We start from the raw sequence: 7,362 nt of genomic DNA, 5'->3' as shown, positions 1-7,362 counted from the left end.
AACCTGTAAAATAATGAAAACTTATTTGTGTGTACACCTTTGCTTTCACGCAACAAAAACAGGCAAGAAAACAAAAACGACGTGCATTAGCCTTCTGCTAATCTGCCGCTTTGTGTTGTTCGGCGCCCAATGCATTCGGAATCGCATACGGTGCGCAAGGAATTAACTCAAAGCTCACGTTCTCACAACCTTCACTGCGATGAAAATCTGTCATTCAACATTTTTTTTTCAGATACCCTTACTTTACACCAGTTTGTTGTGTTGAGTATCCCATAACTTTCAGTTGCCTCTCAATGTGAACATCTATTTGTATGTGCCATCGATATAGATGCCATCAGCAATGAAGGAAGGACCCCGTACTATTGTTTTCAACATGTAGCGTTACATGTTGAAAACTAAGCTGAACGATCATGGATCGCTTCTAGTGCACTTCAGTTATGTGATTTCGGTGAGCTCCTGCTGAACCTCAAGGTTCCGCGAGGCCTAACCATTACAAGAGCGACTGTCGGATTATCAGAATTCGGGTAAAAATTACGAACATTTAAGTACAATAAATAACAGTTTTATGATGATGATCATCATATTCATTATAATCACCACAACCTTCACCATCATGACCATTTGTCTTTCACTGCCTTTTCTTGTCTTCATAACAGTACTATTTCATTGCTGGCCTCTATCGTTTTTGCCGTTGCACACAAAAATTAATTTCGCCGTTAACTGATGAGCCGTAGGCGAGCAGGCGCGTGTTCTTCATCTTCCACCGAACGACTGGCTAGACAATGCAAAATAATCATCATCGTCTAACAAACTCGCGGAGCGCGAGCATCAGTGACACGCCCAGCTTGGTGGGAGCACTCGGAGATCAGAAGCTGGACACTATTCGCCCCGAATTCCAGCTCAGAGGTAAGCCAGTTAGCCATGTTTTAATAGAACCACGTCCTCGCTTTCATTTTCATCGCGTACTTGATGTAAGGCTGTGTAATGGCGAAATGAAACACTTGATTAACCGCAGTTCGTGTAGTTAGCGTAGTAGGCCTAGTGCCAGGACGGAGAACACTGGCACATCGACCTCACATGACGTCCGGCAGGGGCGTAGCTAGAGATCTTTTTTTCCGGGGAGGAGGGGGTCCGGCCATACTTTATGTTTGTTCCCATGTGTTTGTACGTGTGCGTGTATATATACATATGCAAAATTGAAAAGCTTCGGAGGGGGGAAGGTGAAACCCCCCACCCTGGTTAGGGCCACTGTCCTCCAGCACCGTCTTCACACTGTTTGCTTAAGTGTAGTTGGTCACGATGTAGGTTTACTTCGAAATAGGTCCACTTCGAGGAACACCAGGTGGTGAAGATTAATTCTGTTGCCTCCACTGCAACGTGCCTTGTGGGCTGTAGATAACAGCACACGACATTTCACACCAAGATAATTACTTAGTCCTAATAATTGAGAGCAGACATTTGGCATGAATTCGCTGGGATAGAACTTTGCAAGCCCTTCCGATTTTCGTGTAGCGCAGTGCGCAGTACCCCTCAAACGCTTTCTATAGCCTCATGAATCAGTTAACTGTTCATCGTTAATAAATGAATCTGATTGTGCTATTTTCAACCCATCAAGGCACAGTTACACGAGGTAGGCGCATGCCCTCGATTTTCGTTTTAAATGCGAAGCATTTCTTAGCGAACCTCGAGCACTTTGGCCGTTTCTATCTATCTATCTATCTATCTATCTATCTATCTATCTATCTATCTATCTATCTATCTATCTATCTATCTATCTATCTATCTATCTATCTATCTATCTATCTATCTATCTATCTATCTATCCGCCTACGTCTGGGCGCTCTCCTGGTCGTCTCCATAACTTGTAATATACCAAAATTGGCACAGCAGGGGATCAGTGTATGACGAACACGACTCACTGGTCATGACATGAATAATACAAAATACCTGTCGCGTACGTCATGAAACCCTTTCTCTCAGTCACGTGTGGCACATACCCGCATATCAGAGTTAATGTAATGCGGGTATGTGTCACAGGTGATACAGAGTCCCAACCGACACAGTAACGGCGAACACACACATTGGCACGCAAGGAAAGTGATAATAATTATAATTGTTGAGGTTTTATGCCCAAAACCACGATATATTATGAGAGATGCCATAGCGAAGGGCTCCGGAAATTTTGACCATCTGGTATTCTTTAACGTGAACCGAGATCGCACAGTACACGGGCCTGTAGCATTTTGCCTCCATCGAAATGCGACTGCCGCGGCCGGGATCGAACCCGCGACCTTTGGGTCAGTAGCCGAGCACCGTAACCGCTACACCACCACGGCGGATGCAAGGAAAGGGACGGAGCTCAAGACAGAACACCTCTGGAAGACGCTCAGCTATCATCCACTCGTCCACGTGGTCTGCAACGTGGACCACGTGGATTAAAAAAAAAACGGGGTCAATGCTTCCCTACAATAAATATGCGGAGAGTACCAGGCCTCTCATCATTACCGGTGACCTCAACATTGACTTATCAAGACCTAACAACGCCTGATCCGTATACTGCGTGAAAGACTGCTTAGATGTGCTCAGGGCATCAAAAGACCTCGCCGCCACGTACAGGACAGGAGGCATCATAGATCATTTCGTCGTAAGAGGCCATCCAGGATTTCCACCACCTGTACTATACCTCGCACTTCGCTACACTTAGACCTCTCGTAGCCGCAATAACGAACGGATTCGATAACAAGTCCTGTCCAGCTGCTGGTGCTCACTGATCACCGTGATGATGACCTTGTTCAAGAGCTGTCAAGAACCCATTTTACATATATACACACAGGTTCGTGAAACTTGCGTGCGTTCTCTGTCATAGCGGACAAGTATAAGCATAACAAGTGCAACACAACTGTAGCAACTGCAACTGTGACTGTAACGTACGTGCAGTGCGCCTGCGCGTGCCACTCTGCTGCGTACCATATACCTAAGGAAACTTTCCTGAATGAAGCATGGTTGTGAGTAACGCCTGTCCTGTGCATCTGTGTTCCTTCTTTGTCCGGTTCGGATTCGTGCTATCCAGTATTGAAGAATATAAGCACTGCATATCAGCTTACTGCGTCTGGTGTTGGTAACACCTATGTTGCTGTTGGCATCGTTACGCAAATGTAAACAACTGGTTATATAATACATATGTGACTCTTCAACATATGAGTGTGCCTATAACACTTCCACATTTGTGTGGCGTCATTCTGTAACGTTTCGCTCAATGTGAAAAATTACGCCACAGTCACCATCCCGCGCATGCTTCGCATAACATCGATTCCCACTGTACGTGGGATCTGCTGAATTTTTTTTTGTTTCGTAATCTTTACGTGCTTGGGTCGTTCTTCTATTGTTGGATAAACCACGTGATAATGAATGAAGGAAAAAGAAAGTGTGATTGGCTCAAAGAAATATTTTGGCTGTGAGGGCAAGGTCAGGTTGAGACAGGACTTGCCTCAATCATATCGTGGTAATTGGCACGTAAAACACAAGAAATTATTATTATTGGCACATTAAGCAATTACACAGCTATTTGCTAACTAGTTAAGAGTTAGGAAGAAAAAAATTCAGCAGATCCCACGTACAGTGGGAATCGATGTTATGCGAAGCATGCGCGGGATGGTGACTGTGGCGTAATTTTTCACATTGAGCGAAACGTTACAGAATGACGCCACACAAATGTGGAAGTGTTATAGGCACACTCATATGTTGAAGAGTCACATATGTATTATATAACCAGTTGTTTACATTTGCGTAACGATGCCAACAGCAACATAGGTGTTACCAACACCAGACGCAGTAAGCTGATATGCAGTGCTTATATTCTTCAATACTGGATAGCACGAATCCGAACCGGACAAAGAAGGAACACAGATGCACAGGACAGGCGTTACTCACAACCATGCTTCATTCAGGAAAGTTTCCTTAGGTATATGGTACGCAGCAGAGTGGCACGCGCAGGCGCACTGCACGTACGTTACAGTCACAGTTGCAGTTGCTACAGTTGTGTTACACTTGTTATGCTTATACTTGTCCGCTATGACAGAGAACGCACGCAAGTTTCACGAACCTGTGTGTATATATGGAAAATGGGTTCTTGACAGCTCTTGAACAAGGTCATCATCACGGTGATCAGTGAGCACCAGCAGCTGGACCGGACTTGTTATCGAATCCGTTCGTTATTGCGGCTACGAGGGGTCTAAGTGTAGCGAAGTGCGAGGTATAGTACAGGTGGTGGAAATCCTGGATGGCCTATTACGACGAAATGATCTATGATGCCTCCTGTCCTGTACGTGGCGGCGAGGTCTTTTGATGCCCTAAGCACATCTAAGCAGTCTTTCACGCAGTATACGGATCAGGCGTTGTTAGGTCTTGATAAGTCAATGTTGAGGTCACCGGTAATGATGAGAGGCCTGGTACTCTCCGCATATTTATTGTAGGGAAGCATTGACCCCGTTTTTTTTTTAATCCACGTGGTCCACGTTGCAGACCACGTGGACGAGTGGATGATAGCTGAGCGTCTTCCAGAGGTGTTCTGTCTTGAGCTCCGTCCCTTTCCTTGCATCCGCCGTGGTGGTGTAGCGGTTACGGTGCTCGGCTACTGACCCAAAGGTCGCGGGTTCGATCCCGGCCGCGGCAGTCGCATTTCGATGGAGGCAAAATGCTACAGGCCCGTGTACTGTGCGATCTCGGTTCACGTTAAAGAATACCAGATGGTCAAAATTTCCGGAGCCCTTCGCTATGGCATCTCTCATAATATATCGTGGTTTTGGGCATAAAACCTCAACAATTATAATTATTATCACTTTCCTTGCGTGCAAATGTGTGTGTTCGCCGTTACTGTGTCGGTTGGGACTCTGTATCACCTGTGACACATACCCGCATTACATTAACTCTGATATGCGGGTATGTGCCACACGTGACTGAGAGAAAGGGTTTCATGACGTACGCGACAGGTATTTTGTATTATTCATGTCATGACCAGTGAGTCGTGTTCGTCATACACTGATCCCCTGCTGTGCCAATTTTGGTATATTACAAGTTATGGAGACGACCAGGAGAGCGCCCAGACGTAGGCGGCTAGATAGATAGATAGATAGATAGATAGATAGATAGATACGTAGATAGAAACGGCCAAAGTGCTTGAGGTTCGCTAAGAAATGCTTCGCATTTAAAACAAAAATGATGAAATTACTCGATATATAACCATAGGGGTGTGAATTGGAAACCTATAACTTTCAATGCCAGCGACTTTGCAACCAATTGATCTTGGAACACTGCACTTTTAACTGTATGGGAAAGTTTTGTTTCAGTGAGAGCATACGGGTTTTAAATACTGATTGCCAGCTATGTTATTTTATGTAACAAAACGTGGAACAAACACAGTACCTAAAAAGCGACACTGTTTTATTCGCGGGAAACTTAACGCCTGATAATAAGCTATCTAAAGAGCTCGACAAGCTATCTGTGTCCATGCTACAGTTTATTATCTATTGACATTATACAATGCGTGGGCAATCGAACTATGATGGGATGTGCATACACATTGCTGAGATCAAACCATTCCGCTAAGAGCAATGACCTGCGCGCTCAATCGGCATTAAGGAATACTTTTGGTTTCGTGCAGCGCCTGCGGTCAATATTATGCAGTACATTTGTATGAAGCTACTATTAATATAAATTGGGGTTAATAATAATAATAATAATAATAATAATAATAATAATAATAATAATAATAATAATAATAATAATAATAATAATAATAATAATAATAATAATAATATCTGGGGTTTAACGTCCGAAAACCACGATATGATTATGAGGGACGCCGTATTGGAGGGCTCCGGAAATACTTGACCATCTGGCATTCTTCAACGTGCACCTAAGTCTAAGTACAAGGGCCTCAAGCCTTCCGCCTCCATCGAAATGCGGCCGCCACGGTCGGGATACGCTCCCCCGACCTTTGGGTCATTAGTCGAGCACCATAACCACTAGATTACTGTGGCGGCGTGTTTACCAGGCACGCCGACTACACCAGCATGTGAAGAGTAGCTTATGATCCGACGTAAGATATCCACTCACGTTACAGCACAGACGTAACTGTTATCGAAACGAAGTGTAAGCCACGTTCCTAGGCGTATTCGTGCGGGGACGAGCAACGCAAGAACATAGCTTGCACAGCAATAGTAAATAATAAACTGCGCTTTCTCGGCCTCTTCAGGTGAACCCATGGAGTCGCCGAACAACCGTGAGGAGTCATTGGAGCCCAGCATGGAGCCGTGCCCGGACTGCGCTCCTTCGATCAGTGCCCCGAAGCGATCAGTGCCCCAGCGCGAGTGCTACCCTGAGCACGAGGCTCGCAGTCACCAGGACTGCGGTTTAAACGTCAGCGCAGCCCAAATACGGGAACCCAACCGCCTGCAGAAAATACGAAGCTACATCGAGCTGCTGGAACGCAGGGCAAACGAGCTGCGTGAGCGTCTTGCTTACCTGGAGGTCTATTATCCGGAACGGGACCCAAAGAGGCCCCCAGCCGGGTTGTAGACGTGCGCTGTGCCCGCACGAAACGCTTGCAGAAAAGAGAGCACGTTCTAAATCATAAGGGTGTGCGCACGTGTACATTCTTTGAACCTTTTATTTGAACACGTGTCAAGTTCATGTTAAAGTACATCGCGTCACCACGGTCAGCAACCGGGAATAAACATATACAGTCCAGCTGCGAACACGGCTTCACACATCCGCCGTGTTGTATGTATAGGAATTACCCCCTTTTCAGGATTTATGAATTTAGCGAATACAGCGAGCACACTGGCATCCATCAGAATCAAGCTTGGTAAGTTTCAAAAGCATGCGACGCCATGGATGATGTCGTACAGCTCTTTCAAGAAATGTGCCTGAATATCCTCAAAATAAGGACTGCGATGTCTGCTCGCCACCTTTGGTAATCGTCCACTGCCGCTTTATTTACATGAAGCGCCCGTCTCACTTAACTGAAAAGTTCATCTTAATTTTACAACGCCGTAATAGTCTAAAGCTGTTCGCCGCCATAGAAAAAGTTGTTATAGAGCGAATTCCGCATTTTTTTATTTTTGTGGATTTTCGGACGCATTGCTTGAAACCCCTTGTATATGCGAGCGCATGCATGTGTGAAGATGCAGCTATATCGTGTCCCGTAGAACTGCAAATACCTAGATATTGCACCTGCTACGTACAAGCGGTGTTGTATGCGTTACCGAAAAAAAGTAACTAAATACGTTACTCGTTACGCTAAAGAAAAGGGAACGCGTTACCGCCCTGGGTTACCCATAAAAAAAAGTTAACGCGTTACCG

This window comes from Rhipicephalus sanguineus, chromosome 5 (assembly GCF_013339695.2).
Source record: "Rhipicephalus sanguineus isolate Rsan-2018 chromosome 5, BIME_Rsan_1.4, whole genome shotgun sequence".
Taxonomy (NCBI): domain Eukaryota; kingdom Metazoa; phylum Arthropoda; class Arachnida; order Ixodida; family Ixodidae; genus Rhipicephalus; species Rhipicephalus sanguineus.
Note: the sequence above shows the minus strand (reverse complement) of the source record.